Source organism: Cervus canadensis, chromosome 7, assembly GCF_019320065.1.
Source record: "Cervus canadensis isolate Bull #8, Minnesota chromosome 7, ASM1932006v1, whole genome shotgun sequence".
Lineage (NCBI taxonomy): Eukaryota > Metazoa > Chordata > Mammalia > Artiodactyla > Cervidae > Cervus > Cervus canadensis.
This window is the reverse complement of record NC_057392.1, coordinates 36,761,300-36,787,926: the sequence shown is the minus strand read 5'-3', so window position 1 is coordinate 36,787,926 and position 26,627 is coordinate 36,761,300.

The window sequence follows — 26,627 nt, the reverse complement described above, 5'->3', positions numbered from 1 at the left end:
GAGCTACTCTCTAGTTGCAGTGAGCCAGCTTCTCATTGTGGTGGCTTTCCTTGTTGCAGAGCACAGGATTTAGGGCCATGAGGCTTCAGCAGTTGTGGCACGAGGGCTCAGTAATTGTGGTTCCTAGGTTCTAGAGCAGAGTCAAAAGTTGTGGTGCATGGGTCTAGCCACTCTGTGCTATGTGGGATCTTTCTGGATCAGAGATCAGACTGTGTCTCCTACATTGGCAGGTGGATTCTTTACCACTGAGCCACCAGGGAAGCCTAAGAATGGCTACTCTTGAAACCACTCAGTTCAACACTTAGCTCCTAGGCCCACTTGATGAGAAAGGCCAGTTGTTTCTATTGATAATATTATGGTCTAAATTTAACATATGACCTGAGAAAATGGGAAAAGCATGACACATACAAGTATTAGGGAGAAAAATTATTCTGCAGAGATCATACAGTAGATCTTTCAATTACCAAAGGCCTCATTTTTCTCAACTGTAAAATAAGCTAATGGGGCCAGCTGGGTCTCAAAGATCTCTTCCAGCTGGGGTGACCAACTTTTCCAGGTTTGCCTGAGACGATTCTGATTTTAAAAGTGAATGTCTCATCTCCTGGAGACTTTCTCAGTCCCTGGTGATATAAGGTAGTCAGTCACCCAGGTTTCTCCTCTGGTAAGTCTTAACTCATCACTTGATACAAATGTTTTTAAATTCACTCAGTTTAAAAGGTAACAGTCTCAACTTTATGATGTTTAATTTCCACAGAAATGTAAATATTTTTGTCTTATTTCTCCCCAAGTGTCTCAGTGGTAAAGAATATGATTGCAAGTGCAGGAGATGCAGGAGACATGATCCCTGGGTTGGGAAGATCCCTGGGTTGGGAAGATCCCCTAGAGGAGGAAATGGCAACCCACTCCAGTATTCTTACCTGGAAAATCCCATGGACAAAGGAGCCTGACGGGCTACAGTCCATGGGGTCACAAAGAGTCAGATAGGACTGCAGATGAGCATGAGGCCTATTGTTTATTTAGGTAATTTATGTAAACTGGTGCTGATAGAGTGGAAAGCTGATAGAGGGTTCTTTTTATTTGTTGCCTTTTGAAATTCTTGGCTATACAACATTGCTTGTTTTTATTGACCCTGGTATAAAATCTTTCAAAAGTGGCAGAGCACAGCGACATGATGTCATCTGTGATCTGCTCAAGAGCTATTGTCCCAGCATCACTTATCTGACAGGGCAAAACACTTCACAAAATCTGCAATTAAGGTACAGGTATTTGAAACTGCTACAAAAATTATCAGCTGTTATTTGATAGTAAAATGAATGTAATTATTTCTGTAGCTCTTCCAAATTTATTCCATTTGTATTCTCTGCTTAGGAAGGAAGCAATGACCTAATCCTTAGCCACTATTCTGAAATCAGTCAGTGTCTAAAACCTTTGTTTTCTTCACAAAAGAAAGAAATCAGATGATCTTTGCTCTGACCTTTGACTTGATATTTACAAAACCTAATTATGGGATGGGCCAACTCTCCTTTATCATTCAGAGACATTTGGTTAAGGTCTAATCTTTAAATTAAAAAAAAAAATCTTTCAGAAGACTGTTTAGGGCTGTATACATTATGATGAAATCTAGAAAGGGATTGTTAATTTAGAATTTTGGCCGTCGCATTGATTTTCTCAAAACCAATCAAGTAGAACATGGGAGGTGATATAAGTTAGTCATTAACATCAGTGTTTCAACTAACAATATTACGTAATCAGTCATCTGGTGGTCTTGTGGTTAGAGGTCAGAGAGATACACAGTCTGACAGCTTCAGCATTAACACCTCTGCAGTTTCCACCACCACACCCTCTGCTACTGCACCAGCGGGAAAAGAACTGCAGGCAGCTGTGTGCTCCTTAAACTGTAAAGGGTACTTGCCTAATAAAGATTGGTCCTAAGACTCAGTGCATTCATACATCCTCATAGTGAACATATCTCACTTATTTACCTTTAATATAGACTTTATGCTTATAAATAGAGGTTTTAAAAGGTTAAGATTTCAAAAGAGGGGGAAAAAAAAGCATTGGCAATTAAAACAATAATGGAGGCACACAGCATTTCTCTTCCTTCCCAAGGTTTCCTCTAGCAATCTTTTTCTCTGGGTGAAAGTAGAGGTCTGATTCCTTTTGTTCACTCCAGCCACCGCCCTTTAGCAATCTCTGTCTGAGCAAGACTGCCACGCCCAATCATGGGACAAAGGCAGAAATAAGGGAACTCTGGAGACAGAGACAGCCCGACTTTGTTTATAGATGTGTAATATATTGGTCTCACTGACATGAAGGTGCGAATCAGTTGCTATCTCTACAAAGTGACAATTAAAACAGGGCACTTAAATATATGTCTGTTCTAAAATGCTATCTGATAAAAGTATTCTTTTCCTAGAAAGAAAGGGATGTGGCCAGGGTTCTCTGATTTTCAGAAAAAGGGTGAATGCTGCCCCCTTTTGACTGTTAAGAGCTATAGATATCATGAAGCCTTAAACTGGAATCATACCCAATGAATGGACTGTGAGAATAAAGACACTATTTCTGTAATGAGAAATCTGATTAAATCTTGGAAACTGGAAAGCAAAATGGGATTCACAGTTTATCTGGTAAAACTCATAATGAGACTTTACTAGCTTCCTGGAAGATTGGTTACTCAGCCTCCTACATCATTACATCACTCCAAATTTTGTTGTGATGAGACAAAAACCGAGGAGCATACACTCACCTGACAATTATAATTGTGCCTCTTTTATAGGCTATTAATTCTGCCTGTATTAATCATTTGAGTTCATTGCTCTATTTCTCCCACTAGTGATAGACTTCTTGAGATCCCTGGGCCATGTCTTTTTTTTTGCTTATGTAATTGTCACAGCACCTACAAAGACATGTAATGGCTGTTCAAAAAATATGTTTATTGAAAGCAAGTGGCTGGCTGAGGTCAAGATCGTAGTCTAGTTATGAATAGTTCTTTCAGAGCAAAGTTAATGAGTCTACTTGGGGTTTAAACTCAGGATATTCACAGAAGTGGTGTCATACTTTAACCCAAGAATTCTAAACTTTTTGAGCACACATCCCCAATAAATGCTATGCTTATAGATTATATGGCTCTAATACTGGGCTATTTTACATCAAAATACATAAAAAATAAAAATTAAAAAAGATGAAAAAGTTGGTCACACTCCACATAGACATAACATCAAGTAAAACAAACTAGACACACAAAAAAGTGTATACTGTATCATTTCATTGACATAAAACTCAAGAAACAGACATAACTAATGTATAGCATTAGGAGTCAGGCTAGTGATTACCTCTGGAGGAATACTGATTAGAGGAAAGAACGTGACTAAGTTCTAAGATGATATTAAAATTTTATTTCTTGATCTTGATGCTAGCTGTATGGATGTTTCAGTTTGTGAAAATAAGTATATAAGCTATATACGTATGATATGTGCACATATCTGTACATATTGTGTGTGTTGATAACTCAGTCACATCCGACTCTTTGTGACCACATGAACTGTAGCCTGCCAGACTCTGTCTGAGGAATTCTCTAGGCAAGAATACTAGAGTGGGTTGCCATTTCCTTCTCCAGGGGATCTTCCCAACCAGGAATTGAACCTGGGTCTCTTGCATTGCAGGCAAATTCTTTAACATCTGAGCTACCGGATTATATCTCATTTAAAAAGATTTTTAAACAATATTTTCTCAAACTCCAGGAGACTGACCTGCATATATCCTAGGGTACATGCTATTTGGTATACCTCTGCTCTAATTAACAAAGCCAATCAAACTTTTTCAGTTCCTGATCAGACAGAAAGACATCTCCTACGTATGGAAAGTCTTTAGCTAGAATGCCTCTGCATCAGTTTCCAGTTGCTACAGCAACTACAGGGCACCTATCCTCCTTGAGAAAAAGTTTGTTCATCTTCCAACCCTCTCAGGTCTGTAAAATATTATTGCTCACCTAAGAAAGTCATTTCATGCATGTGAGCCTATCTTCTGGGGTGAAGACACTTTCATAATGAAGAACCTCATGTTTGCCTCCCACAGCCTCAGATTTCCCATCTGTAAAATGGGAATAGGCTTCAGCGCTTTGAGGAGAGGATTTACTACATTAAAACGCGAAGAGGACAGGACTTGGTAATTTATTGGTCCTTTAATAAATTTATTTAGGAAATGTCCTAATATTAGGAAAAATGTCCTGCTCTATAAATCAGAGACCCATATCCTAGACCAGGTTTTAGCAGTCATTTTATGAAATCTCAAGTATTAAGTATATCATTAAATATCTCAAGGCCAAATGGCCTTCAAGTCTCGTAACCGCTTAGATGTGAATAAAGACTAAAAGAATACAGAACTCTGCCAGCCAGTGAGCAGAGCTTCATTGTATCCCTGCTGCGTCATTAGAATTTTATGACTTGCTGGCCAGTTGCTTCCTTGGCTTTTCACTTTATTACTACAATTTCCTGTGATAGTATAATTTCCTGTTTTCTCCCTTATTGTCCTTTCACCTTGCTTAACCACACCGTGTTGCTGGAGCATGAAGTTTTAAGGCAAGTACTCTGAGGAGACTTGAAGCCCTTTGTGACTGACTGATTAGCTCTCCTAACAGGACATGTCCTCTGATACACTTGAGGAAATTTATGGTGGTGAGAGCAAGCAAACATGATTTGATCTGTGTTGCAAGATTCAGTAAAGAGAGGATGTTTTCAGAGGAAGTGTGTCAGTTATTAAATTTGCAGAAGCAAAGTAGAACAATGCAAACGAAAAGAAAGTGAAGTCGCTCAGTCGTGTCCGACTCTTTGTGACCCCATGGACTGTAGCCTACCAGGCTCCTCCATCCGTGGGATTTTCCAGGCAAGAATACTGGAGTGGGCTGCCATTTCCTTCTTCAGGAGATCTTCCTGACCCACAGACTGAACCCAGGTCTCCTGCATAGTAGGCAGATGCTTTACCATCTGAGCCACCAGGGAAATCCATGGTAGGTCGGAATAAACCCCTGACAGGGTTTCTGCCATAATGCCATATGGGGTCACTGCGGAACCACAGAGCAGGGCTCCTCACTTGCTTCGTGCAGGGCAAGTCATTCATTCACACAGAACAATGCAAACCAATTGCTATAAAAAAAAATGAACTATAGAGATGATGCTATTCAAGAAAAATCGGTGGAATATTTTAAGCATAAAAAAAGCTAGCTAGAAAACTGAGAGCTTAGACTTTAAGTATACATCTGCTTTTAGAGTATAGTCAAGTCCTAAAGCAAGGAAGGACACTGCTCAAGGTAGGTGAGTGCAGCTCCAGAAAATATACTGATGCCCAAACATAAATGGTTAGTAGTAGCACATATGTGAAATATATAAAAGGGATCAGAAAGTATACAAAGAAGCTAAAACTTTGAGGTAACTGAAAAGAACTAAAGAATAAAAGACTATGGAATTGTTGATATGCAGTCCTTCATATTTATCTCATTAATATACTTGAAACAAAGAGCTGGGTAACACTAAGGTTAGGCTATGTTAAGGACAGAGTGATGAATGTAACTGCAAAGAAGAAATATGAGAAGAAAAGAAAATGGGACATTAGAGTTAGCTTTCAAAGTCAATAGACTAACTGAAAGAAGCAACCCAAGATAAGTATTCTTGTAGAATAGAATAGATAACAAAACACACAGATATTTTCATCCAGGGAAGGCTGCGAGGTCAAGGCAAATGCCACTATCCTCAGAAAAGGGTAGGGTTGTGATGAGTGAGGCTTACTCCCATTTGGGAGGGTGATTGCTTAAAAGTTACTTTGGAGAATTCATTATTTGAATACTACCTAGATTCAGGTGCATAAATTTCTTTAACAAATGATAAAGATTTCTTCAGAGAAGGTGACTTTGTCATGTAAGGCAAAGATTTTGTGGCTGGTAGGAAAAGCTCACCAACTCCTAAAACTGTATACTCCATTAAAGTACACATGTGAGACACTGGCAAGGGGTTTCTGTGTGTCCTGAATACAAAAGAACTATTAGGTGAAATATCTTCTACACTGGTACCTCTTGAACTGTGTTGTAAATAATTACCACATAGGGATCTTGTTAAAATGAATTACTCCATTCACTGAGTTTAGAGCCTGAGACTGCATTTTTAAGAAGTTCCTCGGTGATGTCCACACCTGGATGTTGGTGCATGGCCACACTTTTAGTATTAAACATGCACACTTTAAAAGGGGAAAGAAACATTCAGGTCAGTTCAGTTGCTCAGTTGTGTCTGACTCTTTGCGACCCCATGGACTGCAACACACCAGGCCTCCCGGTCCATCACCAACTCCCGGAGTTCACTCAAACTCATGTCCATTGAGTTGGTGATGCCATCCAACCATCTCATCCTCTGTTGTCCCCTTCTTCTCCCACCTTCAATCTTTCCCAGCATCAGGGTCTTTTCAAATGAATCAGCTCTTTGCATCAGGTGGCCAAAGTATTGGCATTTCAGTTTCAACATCAGTCTTTCCAATGAACACTCAGGACTGATCTCCTTTAGGAACATTAACAAATATCAAAATCACTATTTGAGACAAATATGAAATCACTAATTCCAAACTGAATTCCAAACTAGAAACGGAATGATTCATTTAATAAACAAAGATAACTGGACATAATTCCAGCCCTCCAGAATTTCACTATTTGAAGAGACATTGTATTGTTTGTAGCCGTTCACGTGACTAAGCACCACAACAGAGATAGGAATATGGTGCTTTGTAGCACAGAGACAGGAGCATGACTGACAAGGTAGATGAACAAAAAGAAACACCACACACAAAAGCACAGAGGCCAGGCACTGCAAGTAATTTAGTATCACTTAAACGTAGAATTTATTTAGAAGAGGCAAGTAGATGAGGCTGGACAGGTAGGCAGAGAACACTGAAGTCTTGGTTTTTCATCCTGAGGCATTTAGACATTATCTAATAAGCAACGTTAAGCACTATAGGGAACAAATTGACATAATTAGATTTGTGTTTAAAAAGTCATTTCTGCTACAGTATACAGTATGGGTCATAAGTGTGAGTACAGCCAGAGGTAGATGAACTATTTTAACAGTCCCAGCAGAAAATAATAGGAGTTTGAATAAATCAATGGCAATGGAAATAAAGAGGGAGGTTCAGATTTGAGAGATGTGTATTTGAGCAAGCTGTCAGAGTACAAACCAAGACACAAGATGAAGCACTCAATAAAGAAACCTTCACATAAGAAAGGATACTCTTCCCATACTTACATTCCAGAAATAAGTTAACAGAGAGTCATATATTTTAACTTGTATCAATGATATAATTATCAGTTTTGATTAAGTGAATGATGGTGACAAAACTATACATAAGATAAACTATAGTTTTAAGATAAAAGAGCTAGAAAAATCACAAGCTATCTTGGCATCTGAAAAGATAGAATGGAAAGCAGCAGCCTTTTTTTTTTTTTGCAGCCTAACACCAAGAAAATCTTTGTTCTAAGTATGTAAAGGAACTGAAAGCCTACTTAATAACAAATTGCTTGGATAGATAATGAGAGCCTGAATTAACCATCAAACAAGAAATATTTTTGTGAGGGACTTAGAAAAGATTATAAATATACAACAGATGCTGCCCCAGGCTCTATCAATCTGAGAAGTTTTTTTTTTTTTTAATTACTGTATGTGGGTCATGACAGCAACCAAAAACTGCTTTCTGACTCAGGCCCTTATTAACATCATCCATGTAAGAGCCTTTTCCTGTTCCCTCCCAGAAAGCATGAGAAAGAGTTCCAGAACAGCTAACACCTGGTAAATTTACCATGAGTAGCTATGGGCCAAGCAACTCCACACCTTGGTCTCTGCTTGATGACTGCTTCCTTCTTTTTAGTACTGCCTCCCTTGGCATTAGTGTGTGCTACCAGCACTACAGATACGTTCAATCTCCCACTTTTAGGTTCCTGGACCCAATTCAAACATGGGGGGCGGGAGTCATTTTCCCCACACTAACAAGCAGTTCTCTGAAACCACCTAGGTGTCCTACTAGTCAACTCAATATGACACTATCTACCTGGAGATAGCACCAGATTCCATAGGTTAAGGGTTCAGTTCCACCAGCCTGCCTGCCCCCAACTTCCCAACACACACACACACATACACACACAGGCACACACGTCAGACACTAATTGCAAGCCCAGGTTGTAACCTGTGCTTCTGACCAACTGGCTATAGATCAGAACTCTCTTTCCTTGGGTTCAATGCTAGAGTGGCTCACAGAATTAAAAAAAAAACCAATTTACTTACATTTACCAGTTTACTGTAAAAAGATGATGAGGGATACAGATTAACATACTGATGGGAGAGATGCACAGGGCAAGGTATGTGGAGCTTCTATGCCTTCTAGGAGCACCACTGTCCCCACATGTCCATGTGTTTACCAACCCAGAAGCTCTCAGAAGTCCATATTTTGGGGCTTTTATGGAAGCTTCATTACATAGGAATGCTTGATTAAATCAGTGGCCATTGGTGACAGATTCAATTGCCAGTCCCTCTTAGTACTGGGAGGGGGACTGGGGGTGGATCGTGGGACTGAATGTTCCAACCCTCCAATCACATTGCTGGTTCTCCTGGCAACCAGCCCATCCTTAGCTGCACTCCAAAAGTCACCTAATTAACATAACAAGAGGCAAGTTGTTTCTTTCTGCACTTAAGAAATTGCAAGGGTTTTAGAAGTTCTGTGCCAGAAGCAACAGGGACACAGACCAGACATACAGTTATTATAAATCACAATATCACACCCCAGAGCACACTTATCAGCCTCCAGTTGCAGCTGGGAGAAGTCCCTGCTTCCTTTGACACTGCCCTCTCCTCTGTCACAGGACTTTGCCCCCACTAGCATCCTCTTCTTGTGTATCCCATCCTTAGCCCCAAGGAAGGCTTGCTTCTATCCTTCCCACAGTTCCCTGTTTCCTCTATCACTGGCTTCAGTTCCCACTCCTACCTAAGGACTCCAGCTGCACAGCAAAATGCCCTAATAAGAGCTAATATTGCTGCAGCTGAGGCCATTTTGATTGGGAAAAGACCCAGTACCCAACTGAAGTGAATTATGTTGGAAAAATAAAGTGCTAATAAAGAAATGATTCACATCAGGCAAAATCTGCTAGATATTGGGCTTCAAATCTAAGCTGTATATTTCATGGTGGTTACTAGAACTATCCCTGATCATAAGTGAATCTTATTCATTAAGAGGAAAAACTACTTTCTGAAATGCCAATGACTTCTTAATGAATACATCTTTTCTTCCTACATTAGCTTTTGTGATACTAGACTTCCAGTTCTCCTACTGTGCATGCTTTCTACTGGTATCACAACAAACCACCGCAAACTTAGCAGCTTAAAAGACTGCCCATTTTATTACCTCACAGAGTGGGTCAGAAATCTGGGCACAGAGTAGCTCACCTGGATTCTCTGCTCAGGGCCTCACAAGGTACTAGGATACAACAGTGAGCAAAACAGACAACTTTTCTGTCCTTGGGATTTATATTCTAGTTGAAGAGTTATCAGGAGAGCAGTAAACAGGTGCAGCATGTGCAAGGAAGAAACTGGAGCAAGATGAAGTTGGAGATTTAGTAAAGGCTCAGATAACATAAGGTCTTGCAGATCATGGTAAGGAATTTAGATTTTATTCCTCAGTAGTATGGGAAGCTACTGACCAGTTTTGAGCAAGTGTTACTCTAGTTGCCATATGGAAGGGGTCTAGTGGAAGCAAAAAGAAGGATTAGGAAGCTATTGTAGTTGCCCAAGGTAGAGATAGTGATGGTTTAGAATAGAATGAGGCAATTAAGATGGAAAATTGCCATGGAAAATTAACCATTAAGATTGTTTAATTTCTGACTAGTTTTTAGGGCAGAACCAATAAACTTGCTAATAGGTGGAATGTGAGAAGGGAAAAAAGAATGGGGATGATTCCTAGGTTTTTACCTGAGCAACTGCAAGAAAAGATGTGCCATTTGCCACATAAACATCAAGTTTGGGAGATTTAACTTTGAATATGTTAAGTCTGAGATGCCTATTAGATATTCAAATACAGATATCAAATAGGAAGTTCCACAGAGCCTGGAAATGTCATGATGGAAAGAGGCCTTTGGGAGTCACTAGTGGACTTGTATATACATTTAAGAAAATATATTTACTACTGTGTTCTAGAGGAAGAAGAATCTATTTCCTTGTGATGTAAATATTTTTTGCAGTGGAAGTCCCAACCCAGAGCCTGTATTACATTCTTTTGATTGCTCTCTCTGGATAGCTCAAGTAAATAGAAAATTCATTGCAAGGAATATTTCAGTGCTCTCACAGAATGAAAGGAAAAGTTGAAAGCCTCCACTCAGGAAGAGCAGCAACCTAGGCCCCACCAGAGACCATAGTGATAAGAGTTTGAGGAACTGCTATTAACATACCATTCAGCTCCAATGGCTTTAAGTCCACCAGAGTCTGTCACATCCTGCAATGCCATGCTCCTTCCATGCCAATTCCTTCTATTAAACAAAAGGGTTGACATAAATACTTGGAATTCAAAATATGGTCCCTGGAAAAACAGCTTGTTTGGAATGAGAATCTCAGGTCCCACACCCTAGACCATCATCGTAATTTTCATTTTAACAACATCCCCAAGTGATTCTTATTCATATTAATCTTTGAGATACACTGAACTGAATGGTTTTCCAGCCATAAAACTCTCTGGTAGTTTGTATTGATCAGGTGTTTTCCTTATCAGCTTCACTGAGGAAGGCTTTTTGGATTCTTATCCAAATAAACTTTATTTAAAATAGAATTATAAATAGTTTTACACTGAATGATCACAATATAGTTAAATTTTATGTTTAGTGTACACTTTGGTTATACACAAGTAGGTGACAGTATGTTGTAAAAACATTATGAACTTCTTGCAGTACATCTCATGATCCTTCCTTTTAAAAGTTCAGAGTTATTTTCGAGGCAAAATATTCTAGCAATCGATATGCTTATTGTATATAATTCAGTCTTTTAAGACTCAGAGATTTGATATTCTGCTTGTGTGTAAGTACTCTAGTCTTTTATCTATACTACATAGTTGCTTTCACTGATCAGAATTCTGCATTTGTAGTGGTCTATTATCTATATTTTATTTGTCATTCTTTTACAACAATATTCTTGGGAACACTATATATAATAAGAATGAAAGGAAACCTATAAATATTAATGCCATTGTTTGAGGAAAAGGCATGACAATTTTATTTGACACAAGTAAACACTGGCAGCTCATTAAAATTTTGGCTCAAAGTTGAGGTCCAGAAAGTCAACAGGTCTTAAAGGGAATGTAACCTACCTATGAACTCACAATCCCTCTAAATAAATTCCACAATCCTTTAAAGAACCTTGTTCAAAGAATTCTTCTGGAAATGTACTTAGTAGATAAGATTAACAAAAATCTGTCCTTTTAAAAAGTAGATTAGCTATTTAAACTCACTCATTAGCATGGCTTTTTGAAATGTAGATATTAAAACTCAGAGTGGATATAAGAATCACCTGGGAAGCTTATTAAACTACACCACTCAGATCTACCGAATGAGACTCTCAAGGGCTGGGTCTAGGAATCTACATTTAAAAATAGCTCCTTAGTTGAGCCTGATCACAAGAAGGTTTGAGAATTACTCTACTAAACATTACATTTTCAAGTTTGCTTTTCCACTGACACTAGTGTCAATTTCCAGTGACTGAGTAAAGCAATCCCCTTCACAGGTTCATATCACATTAACTCTCCATGCTTCACATTGGAATGACATTTTGACACTTACATAGCTTAACTTTTTTCTACCTTTCCAAAGGCTTTAAACAAATATTTCTTTTTGACAACTCATTAATTCAATATATACTAAGGCATAGCATTTCCAGAACACTTAAGAATACTGCCTTGGTGACAATTAGGAATCACTTTCCATAGAGGCTCATTGAAGGGGAAAAAAAAAGGAAAGAAAAACCACAAAAGGAGAAATCAATTTAATATTTCAAAACAGAAATATTCACTTGTTTAAAAATTTAAGACAACTCTTCTCTCAAAGTTGATGCTACGTTTGCTATTTTTCATAATATATTATTGTTAAATCCATATAAAGAGAACATAGACATTATCTCATTATCTAACACCCCATATAAAACAATATGAATATGTCTATAGTGCCTCTAGAGGGCTGAGCACATAGAAGGGACACAAAATACATATTGTTTGAATGAATAAACAGCATGTACAATATGTACATTTGACATACTTTACTGAATTTGATTCTTGTCTGGTTATCAATATACAATTTTCTGTAATATTCTGTTTATTGTATCATAATTCATTTAATCAATTCCCTACCAACTGACATTTGCTTTCAATTTTATACTATTAGAGGCAATTGTGAAACAAGCAGTTGTGCAAATGTCTGGTTATTTTTGACAAATACCTGAAGTGGAATTGCTGAATCAAAGTTTATGTATATTTAAAATTTTAATAAATGTTTTTCTCTTAAAATGTTGATTCAATACTATTATAACTTATTATTATTTTCCCCCATCTTTGTCAATCTGATAGTCACTGACTATAATCTCATTATTTTGTGTGTGTTAAGTTTCTTCAGTCATGTCTGACTCTTTGGGCCCTATGGACTGTAACCTGCCAGGCTCCTCTGTCCATATTATTCTCCAGGAAAGAATACTGGAGTGGATTGCCATGTCCTCTTCCAGGCAATCTTCCTAACCCAGGAATCAAACTCTTGTCTCAGGCATCTCCTGCATTGGCAGGCAAGTTCTTTACCACTAGCGCCACCTGGGAAGCCCCTTATACTAGTAAGAATATATCTGTTTTATAAATTGATTAGCCCACTTGTATTGCTTTTATGAATTGCTTGTTCATAATCTTTAACATGTTTACCTAATAGAATGGATCCAGAACTGATCTAACTGACAAACATAACATCACAGCAAAACTCCAGTGTTTGTAATCATAAAAGAAGGAGGACACATGTAGAGAACTGAAAGACAAAAATTGAGAAAGTCATATGTAAAATAAAACTCAGAAAGACAATGAGAAAGAGAACAAAGTCATACAGTAGAGGAATATACTGAAACAAACATAGAAAGAGAGAATACAAAATTCATACATCTAGATAGACAGACATGCAGACACAAAGACACACGGAGACATGTATTGATAAAGGCACAGACAGAGATCACAGTAGACACACCCAAAGGAAAAATAGACTGGGCATACATATACAAGCATAGAAAATGACACATAATCAAATGAGTATACACAGTGATATACAGAGAAAAAGTCATAAAAATACAGCACAAACACATGGAGAAAAAATATTTATACACAAAAGTAAAGAGAGATGCAAGAATGCAAGATGCAAAATCAGAAAGGAGGACTTCATGAACTAAAACTCTTTAATATGATCTTTAAAGGTACTCTTACTAAAAGCTTTTTTAATTTATGTGGCCTTACCATCTCTGATAAGCCAGAGTTAAGGTACTATTTCTTACTCTTTTGTAGATAGCATCATCTAAAATAAAGGACCAGATATAATCACAAGCTTAGATTTCCCTATTTATTTTGGAAAATTACAAAAATGAACCCTACTAAAAAAACACAAAGTAAAACAAATTATTTTATCTATTCCAAATAACTGCACACAGGATTTATCCATCTCCTTTCTTCATTTAGATGGGAGTCATGGAATATGAAAAATGACTTTTAAAAATGATGAAAATCCTATCTAAGAACCACAGGTCTCGCTAAAACTACTTCTTTTACTAAACACTAAAGCTAAAATGATCCTAACAAATCTACTATTTTCTGAATTGCTGTTGGGAAGGAGATGAAGGAGAGCTAAAATAGCAACTGAGAATCAAGCATCTGAAGAGATTACGGTAAAGTCAATCTAATTTGTTTATTAAGTTCCTGTCTCTGAAAAGAAAGTTAGTTCAAAACTCACTGGTTTTTATAATCACCTATGGAGTCAATCAAATTAACTGCATGGAAATTCTATCAAACATTCATCAACCATTATGAATGACCAAAAACAAACAAACAAAAAGACTTAACTAGAAAACCATCAATTCAGCCTTGATATACAGACACCGCCAAAGTACTGCAGGGATGCATAAATATTTTGAAATATGTTTAAATAATGTGTCTTGACTGCCAGTAAAATTTTTCCAAGCAAATGTTATTGAAAATATTTGGGCTATCCACAAATGTTTTTACAAGCATTCCTACTAGTCAACTACTGAAGCCTCAGAAAAAATTCTGGCCAGCAGGAGAATTCATAAAAACTGCTGAATAGAAGGTGACCTAAGGAAATGTGGACAGGAATATATGAACTGTTGAGATGGTTCAAAAACAAATGCATGTTTTATGAAAGCTTTTGAAACAAATAGTTCTGGCTAAAAACAAACATTTTGAGTGTGGACACACCCAACAAAAATGTCTGTTTGCTGATACTAATATTTTATTTGGCATATATTTGTCACAGCAGAAGTGGGCAAAAATAAGATAAATGAAAACATCTCACAGAAGGCAAAATTATAGTCAATTTATAAGTGCAAGAAAGACGAGAACATTTATTACCTAACATAGATAATAGTAAAAAAAATAGATATTTGTGGCTTATTTAAAGTAATGACAATTTTACCAGCATAAGATCAAAACAAAAACATCCATAAATATTAATTGTTACACATTACATTCATACAATGCTGCATAGTTCTTTTCAATTTACTCATGACAACTTTCTGAGAGCAACTGATGACAAGTCTTATTATCCCCATTTTACAGATGATTTATATCAGCTAGATAAGGCTGTTTTTAATCCCTTTTATCACATTTGCCTCCTGGCACCGTAAAATATACCTTAAAAATTACAATATTCTTTTGTTCTTTTAGGAAAAAGATTTATACTATACATTACTGACTAATCTTAAGAAAGTAATGTATGATAAAGGAGAATGAGAACTGTAGAAAAATATAAAAGTTTATTTGTTGGTGCATTTCTTTAATAACAATTTTTAGAACACCTGCTGTCCACTCTCTTTTGATCCTATATCATAGTCACTGTTTTATTAAGTCTTAAAATACATACAATCCTATTTGTTTTTCTATTTTTCTTTCTTAATTCCTTGAACTAACCAAGTCCAAATTTTACACGTTCTATAGAGTGGTTCATACTCAGACACAATTTTCCCTACTTCACTTGCCTTAATGCCTCGATCTCCTTTCATTTCTGCTCCTCTTTCCCTACCAACCCTTAAATATAGTTAATTTCATAATTTCTGGAAATAGCTTGTTCTTTCATGCTGACGTCTTTGCTAACTCCAGTCACTTACAGGATTTCTACTGACTCTATTAAGTAGTCATGACTGGTTGAGAAGAGACAGTGCCTTTATTTCTGGTCCCACTTGTCTCACAGCTCAAACACTGAGGTGCCAATGGCATGATAGAGATCTCCAGTTGGTATTCTCCCATTAGTACATCAAACTCAAATGACTAAAATATATCAACTCCCCCCACAAATTTCCCTTTTCCACAGATGGCAATATCATTGGCTTTAGATTGAATGTTTGTGTCTCCCCCAAATCTATATGTTGAAACCTAATCCCCAATATGACAGAATCTGGAGTGAGCCTTTTAGAAGGAATTAGGACATGAGGGAAGAGTTCTCAAGAGTGGGACTAGTGCCCTTAAAAAAGAGACTCCAAAAACTCTTGTGTCCCCTTCCTTCATGTTAGGTTACAGTAAGATGATGGCAGTTTATGAAACAGGAAGGAGACTCTCACCAGACACTGAATCAGCAGTCTTCTTAATCTTTAACTTCCCAGCCTCCAGATGTGAGAAATAAATTTCTGTTTCTTTATAAGCTACAAGATCTATTAATACATTATTCTGTTATAGTGACTCTAATGGACTAAGGCATCACCCTTCCAATGACCTTCTAAGAATCCTTTCAGCTCCTATATCTATAGGTCCAATTACAAAATCCTATTGATTTTACCACCTCAATATCTGTTCACACAACACTTCACTATTACTCTCACCATTTCCCAGTTCAACCACTAATCATCATCAAATTAATATTGGCTTCTTTACCATTTCTTGGCTACGCAGCGCTGAGTGGGGAGCAGCAGAGAGGAGATACCCCACATCCAAGGTCAGAGAAACCCCAGTAAGATGGTAGGCTCTTGGGGAGGACATCAGAGGGCAGACAGACTGAAACCACAATCACAGAAAAGTAACCAATTTAATCACATGAACCACAACCTTGTCTAACTCAATGAAACTATGAGCCATGCCGCCAAATTGTGTACAGCCACCCAAGACAGACGGGTCATGGTGGAGAATTCTGACAAAATGAGGTCCACTGGAGAAGGGAATGGCAAACCACTTCAGTATTCTTGCCTTGAGAACCCCGTGAATAGTATGAAAAGGTGAAAAAATAGGACACTGAAAGATGAACTCTTCAGGTTGGTAGGTGCCCAATATGCTACTGGAGATCAATGGAAAAATAACTCCAGAAAGAATGAAGAGATGGAGCTAAAGCAAAAACAACACCCACTTGTGGATGTGACTGGTGATGGAAGCAAGCTCTGATGCTGTAAGAGCAATATTGCATAGGAACCTGAAATGATAGGTTCATAAATCAAGGCAAATTGGAAGTGGTCAAATAGGAGATGGCAAGAGTGAATGTGAACATTTTAGGAATCAGAGAACTAAAATGGACTGGAATGGATGAATTTGACTCAGATGATCATTTTATCTACTACTGTGGGCAAGAATCCCTTAGAAGAAATGGAGTAGCCATCATAGTCAACAAAAGGGTCCGAAATGCGGTACTTGGATGCAATCTCAAAAATGACAGAATGATCTCTGTTTGTTTCCAAGGCAAACCATTCAAAATCACGGTAATCCAAGCCTATGCCCTGACCAGTAATGCTGAAGAAGCTGAACAGTTCTATGAAGACTTGCAAGACCTTCTAGAACTAACACCCCAAAAACATGTCCTTTTCATTATAGGGGACTGGAATGCAAAAGTAGGAAGTCAGGAAACACCTGGAATAACAGGAAAATTTGACCTTGGAGTACAGAATGAAGCAGGGCAAAGGCTAATAGAGTTCTGTCAAGAGAATGCACTGTCAAGAGAATGCAAACACCCTCTTCCAACAACACAAGAGAAGACTCTACACATGGACATCACCAGATGGTCAACACCAAAATCAGACTGATTATATTCTTTGCAGCCAAAGATGGAGAAGCTCTATGCAGTCAGAAAAAATAAGACTGGGAGCTGACTGTGGCTCAGATCATAAACTCCTTATTGCCAGATTCAGACTTAAATTGAAGAAAGTAGGGAAAACCATTAGACCATTTAGGTATGACCTAAATAAATCCCTTGTGATTATACAGTGGAAGTAAGAAATAGATATAAGGGACTAGATCTACTAGAGTGCCTGATGAACTATGGATGGAGGTTTGTGACATTGTACAGGAGACATGGATTAAGACCATCCCCAAGAAAAAGAAATGCACAAAAGCAAAATGGCTGTCTGAGGAGGCCTGACAAATAGCTGTGAAAAGAAGAGAAGCTTAAGGCAAAGGAGAAAAGGAAAGACATACCCATTTGAATGCATAGTTTCAAAGAATAGCAAGGAGAGATAAGAAAGCCTTCCTCAGTGATCAGTGCAAAGAAATAGAGGAAAACAACAGAGTGGAAAAGACTAGAGATCTTTTCAAGAAAATTAAAGATACCAAGGGAATATTTCATGCAAAGATGGGCTTAATAAAGGACAGAAATGGTATGGACCTAACAGAAAGCAGAAGATATTAAGAAGAGATGGCAAGAATACACAGAAGTACTGTACAAAAAAGATCTTCATGACCCAGATAATCACAATGGTGTGATCACTCACCTAGAGCCAGACATCCTGGAATGTGAAGTCAAGTGGGCCTTAGGAAGCATCACTACGAATAAAGCTAGTGGAGGTGATGGAATTCCAGTTGAGCTATTTCAAATCCTAAAAGATGATGCTGTGAAAGTGCTACACTCAATATGCCAGCAAATTTGGAAAACTCAGCAGTGGCCACAGGACTGGAAAAGGTCAGTATTCATTCCAATCCTGAAGAAAGGCAATGCCCATGAATGCTCACACTACCACAAAATTGCACTCATCTCACAGGCTAGTAAAGTAATGCTCAAAATTTTCCAAGCCAGGCTTCAACAATACATGAACCGTGAAATTCCAGATGTTCAAGCTGGTTTTAGAAAAGGCAGAGGAACCAGAGATCAAATTGCCAACATCCACTGGATCATCAAAAAAGAAAGAGAATTCTAGAAAAACATCTACTTCTGCTTTATTGACTATGCTGAAGACTTTTACTGTGTGGATCACCACAAACTGGAAAATTCTTCAAGAGATGGGAATACCAGTCCACCTGACCTGCCTCTTGAGAAATCTGTAGGCAGGTCAGGAAGCAACAATTAGAACTGGACAAGGAACAACAGACTGGTTCCAAATAGGAAAAGGATTACATCAAAGCTGGATATTGTCTTCCTGTTTATTTAACTTATATGCAGAGCACATCATAAGAAACGCTGGGCTGAATGAAGCACAAGATGGAATAGATTGCTGGGAGAAATATCAGTAACCTCAGATATGCAGATGACACCACCCTTATGGCAGAAAGCGAAGAAGAACTAAAGAGCCTCTTGAGGAAAGTGAAAGAGGAGATTGAAAAAGTTGGCTTAAAGCTCAACATTCAGAAAACTAAGATCATGGCATCCAGTCCCATCACTTTATGGCAAATAGATGGGGAAACATTGGAAACAGTGGCTGACTTTATATTTTTGGGCTCCAAAATCACTGCAGATGGTGACTGCAGCCATGAAATTAAAAGACACTTGCTCCTTGGAAGAAAAATCATGACCAACCTTGACAGCCTGTTAAAAAACTGAGACATTACTTTGCCAACAAAGGTCAATCTAGTCAAGGCTATGGTTTTTCCAGTAGTAATGTATGGATGTGAGAGTTGGACTCTAAAGAAAGTTGAGCACCAAAGAATTGATGCTTTTGAATGTAGTGTTGGAAAAGACTCTTAAAGAGTCCCTTGGACCGCAAGGAGATCCAACCAGTCCATCCTAAAGGAGATCAGTCCCGGGCATTCATTGGAAGGACTGATGATGAAGCTGAAACTCCAATACTTTGGCCACCTGATGCAAAGAGCTGACTCATTGGAAAAGACCCTGATGCTGGGAAAGATTGAATGCAGGAGAAGAAGGGGATAACAGAGAATGAGATGGTTGGATGGCATCACCGACTCAATGGACATGAGTTGGAGTAAACTCTGGGAGTTGGTGATGGCCAGGGAGGCCTGGCGTGCTGTAGTCCATAAGGTCGCAAAGAGTCGGACATGACTTGAGTGACTGAACTTACCCTGATCCATTTCTTCCTTTTTCTATTTCTCATTTTGTGGCTGTTGTTAGATGAATCATCTAAAAGCAATGTCAAACACTAGTGGAGTGAATTGAAACCCACTGGACTGATAGTCCCTCAGTTTTATGGCAACCAGGAGAAAGAGTTTGAACTCAGCTGCAAGTACTTTCTGTTTCCTTTAACTCTTCCAACGAATGATTGAGCAATCCAGCCAGAGGTGTGTTCTCAGGGGGTGGTCTTCACTATCAGAAAAGCTAACCTATCATTTTATAATCTTCTCTCACAAGTTGTCTTCATACTCCAGAAACTGAATTGCTCTCTACACTCAAAGGGTGCTCTACACGTTTCAGTGTTTATGTTTTTGCTCAAGGTGTTCACTTGAACACAGGAGTGTTTAAACTCTCATTTCCACTTGCTCAGTTTCTTGCATTCTTTTTGATATAAACTATTTCTTAGAGCTTTTCCTGATTTAGCCTCAAGCAGGAAGCAGTCTCTAATGCCTGAAGTATGTTCTCTGAATCTCTTATGTAATAGTTAACAGTTTATAACAAGTATATGTGCACATATCACCCTTATAAAACAGTAAGTTCTAAAAACAGATTTCAATCTTCCCTTTCCTTATAACAATATAACGTAACAATAGGTATGGCATATAGGTATTAGATCATTGTCAGATGAATGAATAAAAGAACTGCAATGGGATTAGAGTATAACTAGACTATAGAAAGGACAGCAACCCACTCCAGTATTCTTGCCTGGAGAATTCCATGGACAGAGGAGCCTGGCAGGTCACAAAGAGTTGGACACAACTAAGTGACTAAGTACACAGACTATAAGAAAGCATTTTAAAATGACTTCTTAAAGCCTGTTTTAAAGGCTTTCATTTTTATAGCATTCACAGAAATTAAATGTAGTAATTGTTGAATGTAAAAATACTATAAATAATGTGTCACTCTGAGGAACCTTGGTGTATGTCTGGCAAGGACCTAGGCACAATATCTTTGTAGTGAATCTCTATTATTTTTTAAAACCCACTATGCATCCCTCCTTATTACAGCATTACAGTATTAATTTGGATTTGGTACACCTTTCCTTTTCAAGTCTCAGTTGCTGTGATTCAGCTGGAGCTGATCCCTTTGTATCTCAACAAAGTATATCCATCCCCTCTGGCTACAAAATTGATTCAGCCATGGGGTATGGGGCCCTGCTACATCAATTAGAGTTAATCTCTGAACTTTTGTTGTAACTATTGCAAAAGAGGCACCAGGCTTATAATAAACCTGGAAACCCAATGTTCAACTTGGTGACAGCTGCAGGAGAATGAAATCTGCACTATGGAAAACAAAGATAAGTAGGGAAAATTTCTGAGAATGTGTTCCAACTTGGATCAAGTTGTGTCTAAAATTAGACTCTACTATTCCCTGTTTTTTTTTCTTTTTTATTCTTTTCTTTTTCTTCCTTTCTAGTTACATGAGTCAATAAATTTCTTTTTGTTTGATCCGGTTTGTAGTAAGCTTCTGTCACTTTGCAACCAAAAGAATTCTAAATAATACAATCTTTAATTCTCACACCAAATCTGCAAGGTAAGCCTTATTTTACCCCCATTTTACTGGTAGAAAACAAACACTGAGTATTGGAGCTTCATAAATATATACAGAAAATTTAAGAAGTCAAAATTGTCCCCTAAAACATTAATAGTATTTACTCACAGGGCTGAAAATAGAAATGACCTAACTTTTTTGTTTTATAAATTTTCTATATTTTCAAAATTTCTGTAATGATTATGTATTAATTTTGTATGAAATAATTATTTTAAAATGTATTGTTATATTGAATATATTTGGGATACTATAAGTATTGTGTTAAAATTTTATTCTTTTAAAATTAGGTCATAAGTGCTCTTCCATGTCATTAAATTTTCCCAAAAACATAATTTTCAATGACTCCAAGTCATTTCTTGCTATTATTTAAACAATTCCCTAATATTGGGCCTTTATCTTGTTAAAAATTGTTTTTGCCATAAGAGTGTTGTAGTGAAAACATTTTATTACATAAATAAACACTTCTTCACATCACAGATTAATTCCTTAGATTAAATTTTGGAATTATTTTGAGTTAAAACGTATGAAGTTTTTAAAAACTCTTTATAGATGCATATGGCTAAAATGTCCTGTATTTAGACTTCCATTAGAATTGTGAGATAACTTTCTTTTTTTCACATTCTCACCAACACTGGATAGTACCACTAATTTTTACTTACCTATTCCAGAAATTAAAATTAACACTCTATTATTTTAAAATTTTGGGCTTCCCAGGTGGCTCAGTGCTAAAGAATCCACCTGACAACGTAAGAGACACTGGTTTGATCCCTGATCGGGAAGATCCCCTGGAGAAGGAAATCACAATCCACTTCAGTATTCTTGCCTGAGAAATCCTATGGACAGAGCAGCCTAGCAGGCTACAGCCCACAGGGTCACAAAAGAGTCAATCATGACATAGCAACTAAACAACAACAATTTTAAAATTTGAAGTTACTGTTGACTATTATAGCAATTATCATTGCTGAGTTGTAATAGTTTTATGCTTCTCAACCACTTGTAAATCTCATTTTACAAAATGTCTATTAATGTTCTTTCCCTATTTTTCATTAGGGTATTTATCTTTGTCTTCAAATATTAACTCCTTTCTCTCAACTTTACCACATGCCTGAAAATTTTTAGATACAAAGTAAAAATAATTTTTCACACAATTATTTGGTGTTTTTTTACTACTATGTTTAGAAAGTCTTTTTTCTTCTGAAAAGCTGGTCCATTAGTTTAGTTCAGTTGCTCAGTCGTGTCCGACTCTTTGAGACCCCATGGACTGCAGCACACGAGGCTTCCCTGGCCATCACCAACTCCCGGAGCTTACTCAAACTCATGTCCATTAAGTCAGTGATGGCATCCAACCATCTCATCCTTTGTCGTCCCCTTCTCCCACCTTCAATCTTTCCCAGCATCAGGGTCTTTTCTAATGAGTCAGCTCTTCATATCAGGTGGCCAAAGTATTGTAGTTTCAGCTTCAGCATCAGTCCTTCCAATGAACATTTAGGACTGATTTCCTTTAGGATGGACTGGTTGGATCTCCTTGTAGTCCAAGGGATTCTCAAGAGGCTTCTCCAACACCACAGTTCAAAAACATCAATTCTTTGGCACTCAGCTTTCTTTATAGCCCAACTCTCAAAACCATAGCTTTGACTAGACGGACCTTTGTCAGCAAAGTAATGTCTGCTTTTTAATATGCTGTCTAGGTTGGTCATAGCTTTTCTTCCAAGGAGCAAGTGTCTTTTAATTTCATGGCTGCAGTCACCATCTGCAGTGATTTTGGAGCCCAAAAAAATAAAGTCAGCCACTGTTTCCATTGTTTCCCCATCTATTTGTCATGAAGTGATGTGACCAGATGCCACGATCTTCATTTTTTCAATGTTGAGTTTTAAGCCAACTTTTTCACTCTCCTCTTTCACTTTCATCAAGAGGCTCTTTAGTTCTTCGCTTTCTGCCGTAAGGGTGGTGTCATCTGCACATCTGAGGTTATTGATATTTCTCCTGGCAATCTTGATTCCAGCTTGTGCTTCATCCAGTCCAGCATTTCTCATGATGTACTCAGCACATAAGTTAAATAAGCAGGGTGACAATGTGCAGCCTTGACGTACTCCTGTCCCAATTTGGATCCAATCCGTTGTTCCATGTCCAGGTCTAACTGTTGCTTCTTGACTTGCGTACAGATTTCTCATGAGGCAGGTCAGGTGGCCTGGTATTCATCTCTTGAAGAATAATATATTTCTTTGATTGATTATATTTATATTTCAATATATATTCAATATATTATTTGAATAACATATTCAAAAATAAAAATATATTTCTTTGAAATATAATAATAATTTGTACATTTCTCTTCAACCTGTTACTGCCATAACTCAAATTTCCATCACCTTTTTATTCTTCCTTTTATATTTAAATCTTCATAATCCCATCTATTGCAGTAGCTTCTTATCTCTTAGCTACCTCCTGGCTGCATTCTAATTCTTTTTTTTCAGGGAAATCAAAGTAATCTTTTACATGTGTTAATCTGACTGGATCTTTCTCCAGTTTAAAAATCCCCTTGATTTCCCATGTCCTTAGGGTAAAAACTAAAACTCTTAACTTTATGCAATGTGGCATTTGTCTAACTCTCCAGTCACTGATCTCATGACACTTCTCTTTGACTTCCATATGTAGTAATAGTGGACATCTTTCTGAAGATGGCATTCACATGGACTTACCTTGCCTGTCACGAGCTTTTGACTGTTTTCCCTCCTACCTACACCTAGCTAACTAAAATTCTTGCAGTCTTAACTAAAGTACAGTTTCCTCTAATACATCCTCTCTGATTCCCTAAGTACATTTGTAACTATAAACAATAGCTAACTTCTACAATACACTGAGTATGATCAGCCACCCAAAATGGCTGTTCTCTTGCTTTCTGTACATCCCTGTTCTACAAGTCCCTGCCTCACCTATATCTTACTCACCTGACTGACCTTCCCTCTTAATCACAGTGCCTAATCAATAAATGCCTATACACACACCACCCACCTCCAGCCCCAGCCAGTGGTTGTCCTTATCTTTAGATCAGAACCATCACCACTATGATGGTTTATCAAAGGGATGTGCCCCTCTGCTGGTTTCCCTGAAATCAATTCCCTCTATAACTGGTAACCTCCCTCTCCATCCCCACCTTCCTGTTCCCATCTCTATATCTGTCCCACATAGTAGCGTATCATTCCAGAAACTTTCTTCAGATGTGTAAGATTTCCCCGGTCCATTAAACCAGCAGTCTCTTTTGCTGACTCTCAGTTCTTTCTTCAGTCTTGAGGTTTGGCAAATACAAGGCTTACAGGTCTGTCAGATGCAGTCCAATAGACTGTAATCTCTATGAGGGCAGGGATAATATCTGACTTCCTCAACACTATATTCTCAGTTCTTTTTTTTTTTTTTTCTATACTCTCAGTTCTATATGAAACTGATAAATAGGATGTATTTAAAGAGGGCTTCCCAGGTGGCTCAGTGATAAAGAATTCACCTGCCAATGCAGGAGACGTGGGTTTGATCCTTGGCTCAGGAGGATACCCTGGAGAAGGAAATAGCAAGCCACTCTAGTATTCTTGTCTGGAGAATCCCATGGACAGAGGAGCCTGGTGGGCTACAGTCGCAAGAGTTGGACATGACTTAGTGACTAAACAACAACAACATATGTCAAAAAGAGACAATTATTTTACCAGTGCTATACTATTTTAATGAGTATAGCTTTATTTTGTTATTGTTCACTTGCTCACTCATGTCCAACTCTTTGTGACCCCATGGATTACAGCATGCCAGGCTTCGCTGTCCTTCACTATCTCCTTGAGTTTGCTCAAACTCATGACAATTGGTTCAATAATGCCATCCAACCATCTCATCCTCTGTCACCCCCTTTTCCTCCTGCCCTCAATCTTTCAGGATCTTTTCCAAAGCAGTGGAGCATCCGTTTCAGCATCAGTCCTTCCAATGAATATTCAGGGCTAATTTCCTTTAGGGTTGACTGGTTTGATCTTGCAGTCCAAGGGATTGGCAAGTCTTCTCTGGCACCACAGTTCAAAAGCATCAATTCTTCGGCACTCAGACTTTATGGTCCAACTCCCACATTCATATATGACTACTGATAAAACCATAGTTTTGACTATATGAACATTTGTCAATGAAGTGATCTCTGAGTCTCAGTATACATTCACTGTAATACATCAAGCTAAATGACACACCCATAGGACTATGACAGTTTCAGGGTAGGAATGGTAGGAATTTTTCCACATAAATGACCTTGTGTACATGCTCAAGTCACTTCAGTCATGTTTGACTCTTTGCAACCCCATGGACTATAGTTCTTCAGACTCTTCTGTCCAGGGGATTTTCCTGTCAAATATATTGGAATGGGTCGCCATTTCCTCCAAGAAATCTTCCTGACTCAGGGATTGAACCCACATTTCCTGTCTCTCCTGCACTGCCAGGCAGATTCTTTACCTGCTGAGCCACCTGGGAATGGGTTCCAAGGTGAACCATGAAAAACCAAAAAGTGGGGAGTGGCTCAGTCCCTGGAAATCTCCACCCCTTCTACAAAATAGTTGGAATAATCCTCCCACTCATTAGCCTATGAAATTACCCAGTCCATAAAAGCTAACCACACTATTTCAAGGCTGCACTCATCTGAGATGCCCCACACTATGGAGTCTGTTTCTCTCTAGATAAATCCACTTCTTATTTACCACTTTATCTCTCACTGAATTCTTTCTGAGATGAGACATCAAGAATGTGAACCTTATTAAGTACTGAAACCAGGTGTGTGATCTCTGTTAGAAGAGGTTTTGACCAGGTTCAAGTCCAATCTGAGTTACAGTTTCACTAATATGTTATTAACTAAAGCCCATACTTTATTCAGATTTCCTTCATTTTTACTTACTGTTTTCTTTTCCCTGTTCCAGGATACCATATTATATTCAGTATTGGTTACAATGGTTTCTCAAACTTTTCTTGGTTTTGATGACTTTGAAAGTTTTGAGAATTATTGGTGAGATATTTTATAGAATGTCCTTCCACTAAGATTTGATGTTTTCCTCATCATTAGATTTGGGTAATGTGTTTTGGGGAGGAATGCCACAGAGCAAAAGTGTCATTTTCATCACATCTTATCAAGGATACATATTACCAACATGGTCACTTGGCTACAGGTCATGTTAGTTAGGCTTCTCCACTATTAAGTTACTTTTTTCATTCTCCTTTTCCATACTCTACTCTTTGAAAGAAACTCCCTTATATTTCTGAGAGTTTTTTATGTAAGTGAGGGTTGATTTTAGCATTTCTATACTATTTTAAAGTATAGAGTAGACAGTCCCCAAAATAGTTGCCAGTTATAAAATAATCAGTGAGAAATGTGAGCACTCCATAAACAATGTCCAAGGAAATCTAATGTTCTCAATCTCATGTTACAAAAATATACTTTCCTTGTTGTGGCTTAGCAGTATTTGTATAATTTCTGGGGCTACTGAAATTGTGACCCCAATATTTT